Raw genomic sequence first — 19,480 nt, forward strand, 5'->3', positions numbered from 1 at the left:
GCGAGAGCGAACTAGCTTCAGCACGGGAACGAAACACTGGTTATTTCCATAGCCATGCATCCCAACGAAAAAGAAAAAAACCGTATTAAAGGCCTAAATGATCAGCAAGGCCAGTTTCATACCGAGGAAGTGGAGCTTAATGGCATTGCAAAGAATTACTTTATCAACCTGTTTCTTCACAGGGTAATAATCTCTCTCGGCTTATTTCAGATAATGTTAACGTGCGGATTACAGCTGATATAACAAGGACATGACAATGTTTTGGCCAATTAGCTTGTGCACGTCATGTATAAAATATTTTCAAAAGTACTCGCCAACATATTTCAGTCGCTGTTTCATGGGTGTATTGATGAGGCTCAGAGTGCTTTCGTTCTCAATCGGCTGATCTCGGACAATATTCTTCTTGCCTATGAAGTTTTGCATATCCTTAAAAACCATAGATATGGGGTACGGGTTCGTTCGCTTTAAAACTCGACATGGGCAAAGCGAATGACCATGTAGAATGGCATTTCATCCGTGATATGCTTCTTTGATTGGATTTCTCAACTACCTGGGTTCAGTGGATGATTAATTACGTTGACATTTTTCCTACTCGGTGGCAATCAATGTCAGGTTGGGCGATACGTTTCATCCTTCTCGGGGTTTAAGACAAGGTGACCCCATTAGCCCTTATCTTTTCCTCATCTGTACTGAAGGTTTGTCTACTTTACTTAATAGAGAAGCTGCTGTTGGAAGCCTAAAAAGGATTTGGGTGACGCGTGGAGCTAATAGAGGCTACGTGAATGGCGCTTCAGCCATTAAAAATGTCCTTAATTTTTATGCTGGGTGTTTAGGCCAGTAGTTAACTTTGAAAGTCGGGAGTTTTCTTCGGATCGAATGTCCTTGATTTTAACAAAAGAGACGTAAGCCGTATCCTTGAGGTATGTGCTTCCAATTGTCCGGAGAAATACTTGGGCCTTCCTTCTATTATTGGCCGAAATAAGAGGAAAGCTTTTTCTGCACTCCTCGATAAGTTTGAAGGAAAATTAATAGCTGGAACACTCGAAAACTGTCGATGGGGGTAAGCAGATGTTTATAAAATCTATTCTTCAATCATTTGCCCACTTTTGCTATCTCATGCTTCTTGTTTTCGAAAACTCTTTGCAAGAAGTTTAAAGCAATCATGGCTCGCCTCTGGTGGTCTCACAAGTCACAAGTCAAACAAGAGAGGCATTCATTGGTGTACGTGGTCAAGCTTAAGTCGGTTGAAAGAGGAAGGAGGTATGGGCTTTAGAGACTTCGGCAAATTTAATATTTCCCTCTTAGCTAAGCAGGGTTGGTGACTCATTCATTATCCGAATTTCTTAGTGGCTCGAGTGTTTCGAGCTAAGTACTACTCGACCACCACATTTTCAGGGGCTAGGTTGGGCACAAACCCGTCGATGATATGGCATAGTGTGTGGTGCTAGAGGGCTGGCTTGTGTTGGAGGATGGGCACTGGTACTTCGGTGTCGATATGGAACGATTTTGGTTACCAGGACAAGACCAGAAGAAAATTTCTACAGCACCACTGGGGGTTTGAATGTAGTGGCTTTAATAAAACCAAATGAAAGATCTTGGAATGTGGAGCTAATAGAGGCTACGATTACCACTGAGGAGGCTCAAGTATCTTGAAAATTCGCAATCCTAATACTGTTATCGCGGATAAGCAAGCTTGGAGTGGGGGAAAAAAGGTCTATACGCTGTCCGAGTGGCTACAAGTTTATCTTGGAATCCCATACGACTAATCCCGAGACAAAAGCACTATCAGAAACTCTGGCAACTTGATTGTCCTAATAAGGTGCGTATCCTTATGTGGAAATTTTCTATAATTACGTACCTACGTTCCAAAACTTATACTAAGAGAATTGCTCAGACATCTGCTTGTCCGAGATGCCCGCAATTAGTTGAAACTTTTCTCTCGGCTATAAATACGCTCTCAATACGTGGATATCTATACTGAAGCAACGACATTCTTCTAGTTTAGAGGATGATGTGAATGTTTACAGGTTGAGAGCGTATTTACAGCCGAGAGAAAAGTTTAAAAGCGAGAAATCCAAATAATTATTCAAGGACCACTTTCTATTTTATAACTGTAAAAAAATAAATAATTAAATAAAATAATAAAAAAATTAAATAATACAATAATTAAATAAAATACTAACAAAATATGATTAATTTTATAGAAATTATTTAAAAATTGCTTTATCTGTAAAATATTCTCAAACAGTGCCTAACAAGTAATTAATTTATGTAAGGTGATATTTGTGTAAAAAGGCCAAATTTTTCATGGATTTAAAGTAAAGACGCCTAGAGATCCAAGCAAGGAGTAAAAAAAATCTGGTTCACCATGAAGACGCCGAGAAATCCTAAATACCGTAGAAAACACAAATAATCCAACACCCTGAAGACGCCGGGATCCCACTAAAAAATTGGTTAACCCTGAAGACGCCGAGATATCCCAAATTTACTGTAGAAAATACCCCATTGAGGAATAATCGGATGAACACTTTAATTTGGGAATTAAAAATTCCCTGTAGCATTATATGGGAACTTTTGCCAATGCTTTACGTGGATCATGAAGGGAATTTGTTTTTATTTTGAGCACCTTCTTTTATCCTCATTTCAATTTGGTCATGGTATGATCATGATTCATGCGTTTATGACATTTGGAATTTAGCCCTATTTTTATTAATTTTCATCTTAGTCATTTGAATTATTACTATTGGGTAATTTATACTTTGAAGTTTTATATTATTTTCATTTGCATTCTGGTCTTACCTTTAATTTATTTTAGTCCTTCTAACCTTTTATTCTTTGTTCTGGCAACTCATTTTTAGTTCCGATTTAATCCCTTAATTTTGGTTTGTTTCAATTGATCGTTAAGCTTTTATTCCTTTTTTTAAAATTTTTTTTTACTTTTTATTTATTTCATGTTTTTCTTCGTTTTTTATTTTTTTTACATTTTTATTTTTATTTTTTTCCTTTTGATTATTATTATTATTACTATTTTTTATGTTTTTTTTGATTTATTTAATATTTTTTTATCTAACATTTTTGACTTTTTTAGAACCAATTAAAGGTAAGTAATTTGAATCGGGTTTTTAAATTTTATTTTTTTATTTTTATTTTTTTCCTTTTGATTTATTATTATTATTACTATTTTTTATGTTTTTCTTTGATTTATTTAATATTTTTTTATCTAACATTTTTGACTTTTTTAGAACCAATTAAAGGTAAGTAATTTGAATCGGGTTTTTAAATTTTATTTTTAATTTTTCGCAATTAAGACAACATGCAAATTAATTTGTACCGAAAAGACAGTTCAAGGGTGTTAATCATTCCTTGACTGTAACCGACTCCCGAACCCGACAAATTTCTGGTAAACGCATATCATGTAAGAGGGTGTCTGATCCACCTAAATATTTTTAAAATGGTCGGTGGCGACTCTAACCCATTTATTCAAGTCGAAGACCAATTATGGGCCTAACCGAAAGACGGTCGCGATAGTTTGGGGACCTGCTGGGGATCGAACCCAGAATCTCTGGTTCCATAGACCAAAACTTCAAAATAATTCGAATGGTTACCGTATTCCAAAATTTGGTGAAGAAGTCAGAACAAAGATGATAAAAACGACCATTAAACAAGGATATAGGTCGAGTAGAATATCTCTCCTGAAGAAGAGAAAGAATAAGAGATCATCAGTATTTTCAACGCTAGCAAAGGCGTTACAATCTCCAAACCAAAACCAATTGTAGTTCTACCGTTAGGTGCTTCTAAGCAAGATTCAGAGAGCCAATGAGAGAAAAGGGAATGAGCATTTCGATCCCATTCCCATGATATATAAGGAGCTTACCAACCGCTGTTTGACGCACATGTGGTGTCACCATATCCAGAGAAACCTCTAAAGCCCCATACCCCAGGTGGTATGAAGAAAATGCGCACTGTGAATATCATGGAGGTGTTCCGGGGCATGCTATTGAAATTGACTCGCCTTTAAAAGGATTGTCCAAAGAATGTGCAACAGGAGCTGGATTCATTCAACAATTCAGAATCACCCCTGTTGCACAAAACTCTTTCTAGCCATCGAGAGATGAGAAAAAATGCAATCACCAAAGAGAAGGGTAAAAAAGCCAAAACCAAGTCTCCGAAGTAAAGCACCTCTTGCTTGGGTATGAAGGCAATGATAAATGCGGGGTTTCTTGCACCACATCCTAGCACATCAGATTCCAAAGGTTGTAGTAATTGTGTTATCACAATGTTGTTATCACAATGAAGATAAACACGATGTACAAGAATGTGTCGAATTTAGAGCCTTGATCCGACAGAAAAGAGCTGGAATTTTACGATGAAAGCAATGCCACTTCCGAATAAGAAATTTGTGCATATGAAGGTACATCGTGTAAAAGGAGCCCGACAAGTGAAACGGTTGAAAAATAAGGAGCGAGTGCAGAGGAAAGCCCTAATCCTCGATATTCTAGAAATAGTGCGGCATCCTAATGAGGCTTATTCTATTTTGCAACATCATGTTTGGACTTGTTTTTTAACTTCTCATATTTATTTTTGTAACTTACTTTTGAACTTGACATATTTCTTTTTATAAGGATATTTAAATGAATTTTGATGATCATTGAATCAAATTTGCAGACTTGAAATTCTTTGAATATCAACAGAATTAAAAAAAAATCTGTAAATGATTCAGAGTTACAAATCTTTGACAAAGTGACATGATCAAATAATGACCCTTGGGTTTTACCCCAAAAGACACACTCGAACACCATATCTTTCTCCTGAAGGGATTGATATAGCCTTATCCTTTCATAAGGGAAATAAACAAGAGGCTTGATATTTAGGTATGCATAGGAACGGACAACATGGGTCATCTTTTGTTGAAGACGTTCACTGATGATAATGATCTTCACAAATAGAACTGTCGAGTAGGTGAATCTAGTTTAGTCAGTTGCTTGGAAATTGAATTCTAAAGATGAGATTTTTTGACTTTCAACAACCCTAGACTATAACAGGTTCTTCTTGAAAACTTAAGAAATTGGACCCGTATACCAGATTATAATATTATATATACAATAAAGCTTGAGTTGTCCTCTAAAGCAATTGGTTAAAACCCGGCTTTATGGATAAGATTCAGCTAGCTGATAAAGGGATTATAATATAAATAAAGCTTGAGTTGTCCCTCTAAAGCAATTGGTTAAACGCCTCGGTTTATGGATAAGATTCAGCTAGCCTGATAAGGTGATTATAATATACAATAAAGTTTGAGTTGTCCCTTAGAGCAATTAATTAAACACCTCGACTTATGATAATATTCAGCTAGCCTGATAAAGGTGATTATAATATCTATACAATGATGTTGAGGTCCCTCTAAAGCAATTGGTTAAAACGCCCCGGCTTTATGGATCTAGCTATGCAGACGATGGCAAATTAAATAAGGAGTTTCGGTAAAGATGTACTAAGGGAGTTAAGGAACACCTGTTGTTATAGTCAGTTTCACACGAGCACTTAGGAATTTCATTTTTAGACGATATTTCTGCACTGCCTTGTTAGAGGAGCCTACGAAGCTTGAAAAACAGAAGATTTCAGAACGAAATAGAAGATTAGTAATTGATATGCTAGTTGCGTTATTTTTCCGCATCCGATTAAAATACCAAGCCAAGAAAAAAGAGGCATGTTGCGATGTTCAAAAAAAGAAATGACATTTTTTTGTGGCTGAAACCTTAGAAAATAGGAAGTCAACCTAAAGGCAACCCATCAATTTGAATATTTGTCAAAGAACTATAACTCTGAAAGCATGAAAGAGCTATTTATGTCTTTTGATATTCTTCGAACTCATGTTATGATTTGATTCAATTGTGAGCTTGAATTAAGGGAAATGTTTACAAGATTCTTATATCCTTATTCTTTTTTTCCCTAAAATAAGAGAAATGAGAAAAATATTTTCAAACAGGACAATCTAAATGCGAAAGGCTGCAACCCCAAGAAGAAGAAAATAGGGCATGATCGATTCCAAATGCATCTTAGACATACTTAAGAGCATCATAATTATCATTTTCACATGCATAATTTTTGTAGCTTTTAGAGTTAAGTTTCGATTTCATGAAGAAATATACTCGATTTAAAAACACCTTCAAAGATCGATGGTGGTGGTTAACTCAACAATGAGAAGCTACCCTCCACCAACTTGACATATTGAAATATCCACATATCTCATAATCAACTTCAGACGGGTTCGAGGGCCAATTCAGATTATTGATGTATGGGTAAATTTGATAAGATAATGTGGTGGAAAAAATAGATATGAAGTGTTGGATAAATTATTTTTAATTAGAGTGAATAAATAATAAATAAAGAAAAGTTCGGATTATTTGATATTTTTAGAAAGACGTAAAAAATATAGAATGTTTTTCTATATTACATACAATGAAAATGAAAATCTAACATAATAATAATACAAAAGACTTCATGTCATTCGTACATATTTTCAAAGATTTGATTTGATCCAAATATCTTCCAAATGCTATAAAAATTACTCTATCCTAACAAATAATTTGTGTCAAACACTCTAAATCAATCAATTTTTTCATAATATTTGGATGATTTTACCTTGATATATGTATTCAAACCATAGTTAAAAATTCTATCAATCGGTGATATGATTTTAGAGAAATAGAAACCCGTAATTTATGTAAGTTAATATAAAATTATAACAGTTTTTTTTGTACGATAGTTAATTTTTTTTAAGTTTTTTTTTGTACGATAGTCTAATTTTTTTTATTGTTACAAAAAGAAGAGAGACTGCGTTAGTAGTGAGTGAGGATCTTGTTCTCCCTGCCTGAGTCTTCGTGGAGGAATCTTTGAATGTCAACAGGAGGGTGCTGCCACTCAACGAGATCTATTGTTTCGAACGACCAAGCCGAGCGAGGGCATCCGTTACACAATTCCGCTCACGGTTGATGTGAGATATCTCGACTATCCAGTAGCGATTGATAAGATTCCAAATACCCGCTTCTTGGATGTCCATCTTCACTTCTTTACGGTTGAAGCCTCGTCGCCAGGCTACGTTGAGACAATCCGACATAGGGATGAAAATTAGTATAATTTTATGAATTTCGCATCGTTAATAAACTCTATTATTGGAGCTAAACATCTCACCTTTGAGCCACCGATTGCTTCGCCATAGTTAATAAACTCTATTATTGGAGGTAACTGCTTTTTTTTTCGAGCTTGATTTTGGTTTGCCAATGGCGGGAGAGATTCAAAAGCCTTTCAACATTAGTTATTAGACAGAATCTCTACATTCTGGTTCTGTATCATTTGACAAATTTAAAAATAAAACCTATTTTAGGTTAATTGGTAAAACAACACTGTTTTAGAAAAGGGATACTGCGCATAATAATAATAAAAGGGGATATTGTGCGTCTAGTACTTGAAATTTGTATGAATGCTTTACGTGGATCATGAAAGGAATTTGTTTTTATTTTGAGCACCTTCTTTTATCCTCATTTCAATTTGGTTCTGGTATGATCATGATTTATGCGTTTATGACATTGGAATTTAGCCCTTGTTTTTATTAATTTCATCTTAGTCATTCGAATTATTACTATTGGGTAATTTATACTTTGAAGTTTTATATTTATTTCATTTGCATTCTGGTCATTATCTTTAATTTATTGTTTAGTCCTTCTAACATTTTTCTTTGTTTTGGCAGCTCATTTTTTAGTTTTGATTTAATCCCTTAATTTTGATTTGTTTCAATTGATATGTTAAGCTTTTATTCTTTTTTTTAATTTATTTTTAATTTTTTATTTATTTCACGTTTTTTTTCTTTGATTTTTTAATTTATTTTTATTTTACCTTTTTTTCCTTTGATTTATTATTATTACTATTTTTATGTTTTTTTCTTTAATTTATTTAATATTTTTTATCTAACATTTTTACTTTTTTTTAAAAAGTTCCAACCAATTAAAGGTAAGTAATTGAATCGAGTTTTTAAATTTTAATTTAAAATTTTAATTTTTCGCAATTAAGACAACCGACAAATTAATTGGTACCGAAAGGGCAGTTCAAGGGTGCTTATCATTCTTTGACTGTAACGACTCCAAACTCGACATATTTAGTAAAACGCATATAAGGTAAGGGTGTCCGATCCACCTAAATGTTTTTAAAATGATCGGTGACGACTTTAACCATTTATTCAAGTCGAAGCCCAATTCAGAGCCCAACTGAAAGACGGTCGCGACAACGTCCACATATCCGCAACGCGTCTGTAATATCCGTAACCGCGACACCACTGCAATTTGATACTATGAGCAAACCACGTAGCACATGCAATGGCCGTTCATGGATTAAAAGAAACAACTGATCGTTTTTGGGTGGAAGAAGCACCTACCTCCATCCTCGATCTTGCTGCTGCAGACCGTCGGAACTTTGAACCCCCATGATCTGCTGGAGCTGTTGTTTTCAGGGATATTCTTTGATCTTGTTTGGACCCCTGTTTTTTCTCTTCCTTTGGCTCGGTTCTCTCCTTGTTTCATAGCTGTGTGAGCTTAAGGAGTTCGTCGTCGTCTTCTTGGGGATCTTTTCATTTTGCTCTAGTTTTTTTTCCTTTCCTTTCTGTTTATGCGTTTTTTTGTGATTTTTCTTAATAGCTTTGTTTACGTTTGGAGCCAAGTGTCGATTGGCTTTCTTTTTGACTCACAGTTTGTATTTTATTTTTTTTATTTTATAATAAAACCCCAACGGCAGATTCTATCAAAAAAAACTTGTTTAGTGCTGATGTAGACAATGGATGAACCGTTCGAAATTTAGATGGAAAAATGGGGATGAGAAATCAATTCTTTTGTGGAAGATGTCTGGTGTAGCGCAAATCACTAAGGCAAATGGTTCCGAGGTTGTACAGGCTATGTACGAGGAAGGGTGAAGTTATAGCTTCTTTTGTGGGATGCGAATATCAAAGATATTAATTAGTCGAACTATTTCTGCAGACCATTAATAGATCACGAGCGGGCAGTTTTGGAGATTTTGAGAAAAAATGTGTAATGAACTTGTATGTCCTGGAACTAATGATAGCATCATCTGGACCCATGACAAGACAGGGATCTTTTTCGGTGAATAGGTTATCTGATCTCCTTATTACTGATAGATGAGTCAAATTTTGATTTTAATAAGATTTGGAAAATTAAGTCCCCTAAAGGTGAAATCATTCCTTTGGATGTTGAAAATAGACAGATTCCAAACTAAAGTTTTTTTGAGGAATCGAGTATTCAATCAGATGATTCAGATGAAGTGTGTATGTGAGTGACTCGGAGCGGGAAACCATAAATTACCTGTTCTTGGAATGCAGTTTCGTAATGAGCTTTTGGGTTGTGTTTGCAACCGGTGGTTGATTAATTGGCCTAAATGTGGAGACATAGAGAGTCTGCTCGTTTCTGCTGTAATACTGCTTACCCCGGAGTTAAAATCATGTTGGCTCATTGCTGTAGCAGCTTCACCATGGAGCTTATGGTTAGCCCGGAATGAAAGTGTTCAAATCTAAGTTCTATCTTTGTCGGATCTGCTTTTCTATACAAAAATTCGCTCTTTCATCTGGATAAAATCGAGGAAGAAGGGTGGAAGAATCCCTCAAAAAGCATTGATCAGCCAGGCAATAACATCGCTTCGGTTGATTGGTGCCATCCTTCAACTGGTTCAGTTAATTTAACGTGGACAGGGCGTTTAATCACTTAGCCGCTGGATGTGGAAGAGTGTTAAGAACCTCGGCGGGCGAAGTTAGAGCAATGTTCCCTGGTCCAGATTCAGTATTGAGTCCTGAATTCGCGGAAGCAATGGCGATTAAAACTGCTTTGCAAGTATTCATGGAAACCGATTGGTGGGGAAAGCATCTTTAATAGTTGAATCAGACTCTCAAGTGGTTTTAATCGGATTGCCTCTCCGTATTTAGACCATGGGAATGGTAGGACTTGTTCGATGAAGTAGACCGCTATCTCGAGCGATATCGAATGTTGCTTTTATTATGTGCCAAGTATCAAAATAGTTTGACTGATTAGATAGCTAAGGTAGGAATAGAGAGAGATGAAATCTTTAAGGCGTGGTGGTAGGCCTAAGGTACTGTTGTTATGTTTCTCTATGAAACATAAGCTTCTTGCATGTAATTAAGATTTTTGGGTGGCCCACATTTCAATCAAAGCAATAAACTCACTCACAAATGAAAAATGGTAGACATTGAAGCAAAAGTTCAAGTATGAAAGAAAATAAGAAATAAAATAACATGTTACATCAATTATTCTAATAGTAGTTTATAGAATGATAACAATTAAAAGTTTAATTATGAGTTTTAAAAATCTAATAACTAGAATACAAGTGATCTAAAAGTCTAGGGCCATTTTTATAGTAGCTTACTTCTCTTGAAAATTAGAATCCGATAGCATTAGACCTAAATTTTATTATATTAGGAGGAAGCGATCGGCGAGGTTGTGCTTTTCGTTTGTTCTTCTTTAGATGAAGAAGAAGAATGGAGAATAATGTTTTTATATTCTTTTAAAACCCGACATCTGAGAATATTTTTCGAATCATCATAATATTTCGGGAAAAGGAAGCTAAAAAAAGTGGTATTAGCCTAGCGGCTCCCTGTCATCTTATATATATATATATATATATATATATATATTTTAATTAATTTTCGTTTAATCATTTTTGTTTCCAAAACTCGATCTTATTTTCGTTTAAAAGCCTTATAAAAGTAGATTTTTTTTAATTTATTCGATCTATGTAATTCAATCGTGACTGGAGAAGATAACAAAATTCTGGGGAGATTATGCGTTTTGTATTTGTTCTTTTGGTAGTGAATGGAAAGATAATCAGGCTGGAATAAGGAGAGTGAAATTTCCTTTTAGGTGAAAGATGATGTTGTATTTGAAGCAGCCAAGTTCAATAATTCGCAGGAACGATTGTTGTTGGGCAAGAATAGGTAATTTTGAAGCTAGAAATTTTCAAACGGATAACAGAGAAGCTAATAATGGAACCATCAGCAGCAGGAAGTGGTGATTGTATTAATAATGAGGGCTCCTTCCAATTTCAAACGTCTACCTATATGCAGAAATTCAGACTCTACGAAACTCTATCGGTAATTTTTCATTTTGTTTATGTTTTTTTTTAATTTATTATTAGTCTTTTATTTTCTTTGATCTCATTAATTATTGCTATCAGTGACTTGATTTAGATGTAATTTTACTTAAAATAGCTTTGTTTTGATGTTGACTTATCAATAGATGTAATTTTACTTAAAATAGCTTTGTTTTGATGTTGACTTATCAAATTAAGTGACTGAATTTTGTTTTGAATAATTGCATTGTGATTTATGTGTTCAGAACTTTTATATGATTGGGAGGAATAAGAGTAGAACTTATTGGAGAGTACTAAAAATAGACCGACTCGATCCTTCAGAGTTAAACATTCGTGAAGATTCTACCACTTATACTGAGAGTGAATGTTCTGAGTTGCTGAGGCGGATACATGAAGGAAATTTATCCACGGGTGGATTGAAATTCGTTACCACTTGTTATGGAATTGTTGGTATGGATGTTGTAATTTTTGTTATTATTTTTCAGAGGACAATTAATGTGTAAATGCATATCTAATTATGTTTTTGTTCCCTTCATATTTTAGGATTTATTAAATTTTTGGGACCTTACTATATGCTGCTCATTACGAAAAGAAGGCAGATTGGTGCAATTTGTGGTCACAATGTATATGCAGTTTCAAAGTGAGATGATTCCTCTCCCAAATTCAACTGTTAACGCGAGCATTAATTACAAGGAGGAGATCAGGTCTTTTTCTATTCTATGAGTTATATACCTTTCTTGCTTCTTGGAAGTCATGAATATTATGTTGAATGATTTTTTGTTCCCTAATGTGATATGTAGAAACCTATTGGCATGTTGTCACCATATGCTGATTCCTGAGTCCTTTGAAATGTTTCTTATCCTTTATTTTCGTTGTTTAAGCTAAGTGTGTTTTATTGTACGCATTTTGATGCATATATATATTTAGTTTGTATTAATTGGTTTGTTTAGATACAAGAAGCTCCTGTGCACAGTGGATCTTACAAAGGACTTCTTCTTCAGCTATTCATACCATGTTATGCGTAGTCTTCAAAAGAACTTTGTGTAACTATAGATCAGATCAAGTTCTTTATGAGAACATGTTTGTTTGGAATGATTTCCTGACTCGAGGGATCCGCAATCACCTCCAGAATACTCTATGGACGGTTGCATTGGTGTATGGCTTCTATAAGCAGGTCAAGGATGGTGCTCATTTGAAGTTATAACTAGCTAATTTTATTTTCTGTTGTGCATCCCTATATGGATGTTCAGTTTCATAGTTTGACATTAGCTATGTAAATGTAGACTACACTTACTGTATCAGGACGGGTTTTAAAACTTGTACTCATTGCGAGGAGATCCCGACACTATGCAGGTACCAGGTAAGAAAGTTACCCATGCTGGTGTTGTATTCTGTAATATAGTTATGGAACGTTAAGGGTTTAAATGTATTGTCTTCATGTGCAACTGTTATTGCATTTAGGTATTTGAAACGGGGAGTAAATGAAAAAGGCAGAGTAGCTAATGATGTTGAGACAGAGCAGATTGTCTTCGAGGATGTCTGTGGGCTTCCACACCAATAACTTCCATCGTCCAGAATAGAGGCTCAATCCCACTCTTTTGGTCACAAGAAAATCACGATTGAATATTAAACCAGATATTATATGTATGCACTTGTACTCTAAGAGAGTACTTCAAGTGTTACTGCAGGCATGTTTCTTCTGTTCATGAATAAACACTGATCCTTTTCTCTTTTTCCAGTGTCAAAGAAGGACCAAAATTATGAAGCAACCAGACTTCATTTTGAAAATCTTGTCGAGAGATATGGCAATCCTATAATTATTTTGAATTTGATTAAGGCAAGTTTTCATAATATCCTTGTATTGTTGGAGTTCTGCAGCATGCCTTGGTTCCTTTATAGCATGAGAGTTCCATCACTTCATTTTATTTTATTCTTTCATAAACTGCTAAATTTCATAAAGATATTACACGTGGTAGAAAATCTTCAAATGGTACCATTTCTACAAGGACAAAGAAGGGCTCTTGGGTTTTAGAGTTTGTTGATGTAGCTATGATATAAGTTATGAATGATTTAATAATAAGATTGTGTATATGCTTTGTGTGATGACCAGACACAAGAAAAGAAGCCTCGAGAGTCAATTCTACGTCAAGAGTTTGCATGTAATTGATTTTATCAATAAAGATTTGTCAGAAGAGACTTGTTTGAGGTTTCTTCATTGGGATCTACACAAACATTTTCAGAGGTATATGTTCTAAGCCTTTTATGTGAACTCACATGTATTTTCCTTTTCTCATTGATAGGTTGAGTTTCCTGATCTTCAGAAAAACTTATATTTTTGTTCGTTACAGTCAATCGCAATGTTTTGCTACTTTTGGGCAAAGTGGCTGGATATGCATTAACACTAACGGGCTTCTTTTATTGTCGGGTGACATCAACCTTGAGACTTGACGAGTCTTTGGGTTGGCCTTCCTGAGTAAGTTTTTCATTTTCAATAGCTTCCAGTTTTGTATAAAAAATGTTCAGAAATACGGTTGTACTTAGCTTTTTAGTTAGAATTCGTTTGGTGTGGGAATTGGGAAAATAACTTAAACTAATTGAAAAGGGAATGTACTCCAGATGGCATATACAATCTCTCTCTCACTGTTCAGTAGTTTACATTTTTTAAACCCATCATCAGTTAGTATTTCAAATTTGTCAGGTCTTAGATTCTTATATTAGGTAATTACGTGACTTATGAATTACTTTGGCTTTTTAATAGTAAAAAATCTTAAAGTCATGCAATTATGGTGGTTTTTTTATGATATGTGGTTTGCTATTTCACTGTTGATAATGACATTTTCTGTTGTCATAACATGAGCAGGGATATTGATGATGGTGATGTGTCACCCCCAAAATATTGCCTCAATGTTAATAAGGTTGCTTACAGATTGGAGGGGAATTATTCTGGTGATGATAATGTTGCTAATGGAAATCATTCGGTCAAGCCTCCCACATTCCAAAGAGGTGTGCTTAGGACCAATTGTATAGACTGTCTCGATCGCACTAATGTTGCACAGTATGCGTATGGATTGGCTGCTCTCGGAGACCAGCTTCATACTTTAGGGATTAAAGATACCCCACAGATAGACCTTGATGACCCTTTGGCAGATGAATTAATGAGTTTTTATGAGAGAATGGGTGACACACTTGCACACCAATATGGTGGTTCTGCAGCTCACAATAAGGTAATTCCAACTTGTGATGCTACTTGTGACCATATGCATTTTCCAGAACTCGGATAGAATGAGGTTCTTTAGTTTCTGTATCTTTAGTTTGCATTTTTCTCTCTATTTTTTTTTGGCTAGAAATGTCAAATATCATGGTTAACAATTGATATTAATTAATGGTGAATTTGGAGGTTGAACCTTAGAAGTAGGTTCCCCCCCCCTTCTCTCTCTCTCTCTCTCTCTCTCTCTCTTAAGAACAATATTATTGAAAATTTTTCATAGAAATAAGATTTCCCCTTTGCTAGAGTTCAAAGCTACCAACTTTCAGCCATTCCAACCCTACATGCTTTTTCTTTTTGATTTGACTGAAAAATTGTTGTAGGCGTAGTCTAACATCACTTAGTTTGAAACTAAAAAAGTTAAAAAAAAAGTTCAAATAACCTTTTAATTTTACGTCGTGGTTATATCTGATCTGTACTAGAGCAGTGATGGTCAATTGATGATGGAAGGAGTATTAGTTGTGTTGTTAGTTAAGAAACTCATTCTGGTATCAGAGTTTAGTTCCAATACAATCCTCAGTCAGTTAACTTTCTATTCTTTTATATCTATGCAGATATTCTCTGAGAGACGGGGTCAGTGGAGAGCAGCAACTCAGTCGCAGGAGTTCTTTAGAACTCTTCAACGATATTATAGCAATGCATATATGGATGCAGAGAAACAGATGCAATTAATCTGTAAGTTACAATCTTCTGTTGTATTACTTCTTAGTTGAAAATTGATGGCTGCCTTGGTTAACACTGAATGGTATTTGAGAATCATATTTCAAAATTGCAAGTGAATGAAATTTGCCTGTTTGGGTTAATACATCCTACTGCAATGGTAAAAGGCTTCCATTTTTTCTGTCTGGAATTTAGTCTATTCGACATTTCAATTGTATTATATTTTTCAGTTATTTTCTCAAGTATGTGCTATTAATAAGATCTCAAGCAAAATTTGAATAATTTTATGCAGATTCCTCGGGAATTTTCAGCCTCAGTCTGGAATGCCTGCACTTTGGGAATTGGCTTCAAATCAGCAAATGGGTAAGAAATAGGAACACTTGTGGATGAAGATGGAAGACTGCTTTAAAAAAAAATCTTAAAATTTATTCACCAAGGCATAAAGTATGATGATGATGAACCCCCTTCTATTTTGTTCCTGGGAACCCATGTCGCTGTCAATATGCACCTCGTTGTTTCTAGTTTTGAATGCTCATCCTTTTCGTTATTTAGAAAATTATGGCTATGGGAGCTTGATTTGAGTTTTGATAGTTAGCTGGTATGATGCAAGCCCGTTAGGACTTGTGAGTGCAAATTCAAACAGTTATGCCATTGTGCTACCATCTGGTATAGATTTTGTCATAATCCTTGTTGTCGTAGGAAATGGAGATGGATTGAATTCCTTGGTTTTGTTCCTTTTGCACTGGTTTTACCTCTTCGAAGTTATATATATATACCGGGGAAGCTGTTCTTCATCAAAGTCTGTGTACGATCTTGATGGAAGTGATTGGATAGACTTCTTTTATGATTGATTGGTTTTACCTGCCTATTTTATTTCTCATTAAACTTGCATTTTTTCAAAATGAGTGGATTCTTGGTCATACTATGATTGCGTTAATGGTGCTCTCTTACAGCATGCATTCTGTTCCTATGCGGTCTTTGGTTTTGACAAATAAAGATCTATGATTCTTGTTCACAGTTTAACATGCTTGATATAACATAATGAAATATAGTTGATAGATTATTTTGCCTATACTCACATTTGATGCTTGGTAAGAGGTTCGCCATGCTTTTCTGATAACATGCTAATCCTTAATGTCAGGTCAATTTTTCCAAGATCCCTTTCTGATGGAAGCATTCTTCGTCAAAGCGAGTCGCCTATGTCAGCCAGAATGATAAGCAAGGGAAACTTACAAACCCAACTATGCCTAACCAATCACAAGGAGCAAGTAACGGCCTTTCTGAGTCATCACCTGAGATTTCAACTTGTGAAAGAGATATAGCATACTCAAGGTTCCTAGATTTCTGTTCTCATTGTTGCATGCCCTCCTCTACTTGGAAGCGTCATTTGTTTTCATTGAGGGGGTTTCCGACTCTTCTTCGGGAGAAATTCGGACTTGAACCCATGACCTAAAGAGTGGGAACCCTCCACCCTACCCAAAAAAAAAAAAAAAAGGTTTCTAATTGAAAGCCATAGCCATCTGTTATCCATAAACTATTGGGAGATAATATTGAGTGTGCAGTTTTATTTGCACGTATTTTTCGATCTTTAATTTGCATGTCTGGCTGAGCTACTATTTCATATCAATTCCATCATAAATTTTTGTTTTAAAGATGCTGCATGATTCAGATTAGGGCCAATATGTTTAGTGGTTTACCGTAGTTAACGAGTATCATGTAGCATGTTATATTTACGGTTATTCCATTAATTTTTTTTATTGTTTTGGTTTAGGTATACACCATCAATGCCCCAAAGGCAGCTGTTTGGACATGTGCAAATGGACCACTGTCTTGGATCTGATCACATTTTCTCTCTGAACAAGGGGATCGATACAACTGTTCTAACTTTGTTGACCTAGATTGGCTTTCATCCTCTGGAAATTCGTGCGAGGACGAAACAATTTGAGAGGTACTTTCCTTTTTCCGTGTATTGTGTAAAGCTTGACTTGAAGCTACATTAGAATGAGATGTTTCCAATAGAAATGCATGAACTTTTAGCTTTGTTGTATTTTCTGTCGTACACTTGTCTGTCATGTGCATTTTACCTGCCCGTATGTAGGTTATAAAGGAGCTAATAACCTATAAGCAAAGTAATTTACGTTATTATTTGCAATTAGACTTGTTCCTCAATCACTATGCATATTAGTGTTCCGAGTCATTGACATAGATGTTCCTCAATATGGATATAACTTGTAAGAGTCTCTTGCCATACCAGTCCAGCATGAATATGTTCAGTTCCTTTAATAGTTTTACGTCATTCCTCCCATACCCATGTCTGAATATGCATCGTCCGGGGTATTTGAAAGAAAAATTAAGAGTCGGAGCAACATAGACTATAAAACTATGGACAAGCCGAGTATGGATAATGAGAGGAAAATGTCGAGTCATTGATAGATTTTGCAGGTCACAAGTCCTTGCAGGCTCTCCAGCCATCGGGCTTTCATCTGAAAACGTTGCTAATGGAATATTGGGCGAAATAACTCCATACACTTGTGAATGTGAACCGACTATTAAGGTTGGTACCATAATACTCAGGGAAAGTTCTTGACATCTGCTAAACGTTTTAAGCCTCGGGGTCGAAAAACTGCAACTCGAGACGAGTCACTCTTTGAAAACCTGAGAGAGTCTCTCAACTTCTTGTCTCATGCACCATATAAACGGCTAACCTTTGTTCTATGTTGTGTAGGGAACACAGCAGACAGGATCCAAGCTACCCTTTGCTAATATGGCGGACACCAATATTCCCGAGCAATTCTCCGATAGTTTTGTGCAGGGTAAATGATGGACAGACACTTTGCCAATAAAATTTTATTCGTTTTCGGTACCGAAAGTCGAGGGAGAAGTGAAACCGGTTGTTGGGGTCGAGGGAGAAGTGAAACCGGTTGTTGGGATACTCGGTGTGTAAGATATCCTCCTCGTTTTCGCCCCTCATGTATGTCTAGGGAATTAATTCCTACCAAAGGAGAGTAAATAGACGTCAGTTAAAAAGAAATGCTTTCTGAAGATCATCCATTCTTCTAATTCGTTCGTCGGTAAATCAACATATTAGTGTTCTTCAGTCTTGTAAATAGTGTTTTCTCAATTATAGGATTTCAGATAATCTTTTATCTGCTTTTTCAACTACACCCTATGAAAACTAACATTGCAGTTAAAAGGTATTTTGGAGGGACAGCTTTTGTTAGACGTGGCAATTGGTGTAATCATGTCGTTATTTATTGTAATCGTGTTTAAGATATTTTCTATTTATATAAATTTTCGCATGTTAATAAATTCTATAAATTTGAGCAAATTCCTGTATCTTCATTATGTGCCATGTTATCCATCATTCTTTCTACATTTTTTTTTTTAATTTTTCGTGGCATGACAAATATTTAGGGATCGCAAAGGGTCGGGTTAGATTGGATTTTTGATCAACTTGACCTGGCTCAAAAATATGTAACCTTCACCTAAATCCGATTCAAGCCTAAAATTTATATGTCCTCCACATGATCCGATTTAACCCGAAAAATATATATCCTTCACTCGACTTTGACTAGACTTAAATTTTTAGAATATAAATTCGAATTGATTCTACCAATATAAAATAAGAACTTAATTAAAAAATAAATTATATTATTATCTCTACGTCTTGTCGAGTCGGAATTTTTTCACATTCCATTCAATCTAACTAAACCCTACTCCCTTAAAATATATAACCTGGTTTAAATCTGAATATTTTTAAAAAAGATCTAATCTTATTAGATCATATCAAATCAAATCTATCAGTTTCGAGTTAAATGATTATTCTTACGGATATTGCTCGGTTTTAGACTCATGTTGCTTATTGCTCGTTTATTAGACTCGTGCTGTTCAAGAGCTTTAATTTCAGCCCCCTGACCTTATATATTTTTATTTGTTACTTCGTTTTTGTTATTATGATTAGTGGTTCGAAAACCGACCTGAAAAGGCCCAAGTATGAAAAAGGTCCAAACAAGAACTCAAAACAAATTCAACTAAAGTTTTTTCTTTTTAATTAATATAGGTAAGTACAAAATAGTATCTACTTAAAGATATATTTCAATCTTTTAATATGAACACTCTTATGGCATTTACGCTGCTCAAATTCGGGTCCTCAAGGAATAACAACAATTCTTTTATTACGAAAGTCACTTGAAAAAATTTTAATTCGTGATTGATCTGAATCTAAACTTGAATTAATTAAATATTTAAATCAAAATTTATATTAAATGTATAGTCTTAGTATCATCACGTATTTTTAAGTACTTAAGTATTAATTAATTAAATTTGAGTCACGAATTATAAGTATTAACTCGGTAAATAATTAAAAATTATAATTTAATATTTATAATAATATTATCTTTT

The 19,480-nt window shown here is 34.9% G+C and overlaps 1 long non-coding RNA gene and 1 pseudogene across 1 annotated transcript; both read left to right on the forward strand.

The window, feature by feature from the left end:
- The first annotated feature begins 838 nt into the window (after positions 1-838).
- LOC120166251 lies at positions 839-6,043 on the forward strand. Its single transcript, XR_005519904.1, has 3 exons — positions 839-1,260; positions 1,348-1,819; positions 5,981-6,043. It is a non-coding gene; the product is annotated as an uncharacterized LOC120166251 (long non-coding RNA).
- Positions 6,044-10,779: 4,736 nt separating this feature from the next.
- On the forward strand, positions 10,780-17,024 carry LOC120166231 (annotated as a pseudogene).
- Positions 17,025-19,480: the final 2,456 nt, after the last annotated feature.

This window comes from Hibiscus syriacus, unplaced genomic scaffold (assembly GCF_006381635.1).
Source record: "Hibiscus syriacus cultivar Baekdansim isolate YM2019G1 unplaced genomic scaffold, ASM638163v2 tig00111633_pilon, whole genome shotgun sequence".
Lineage (NCBI taxonomy): Eukaryota > Viridiplantae > Streptophyta > Magnoliopsida > Malvales > Malvaceae > Hibiscus > Hibiscus syriacus.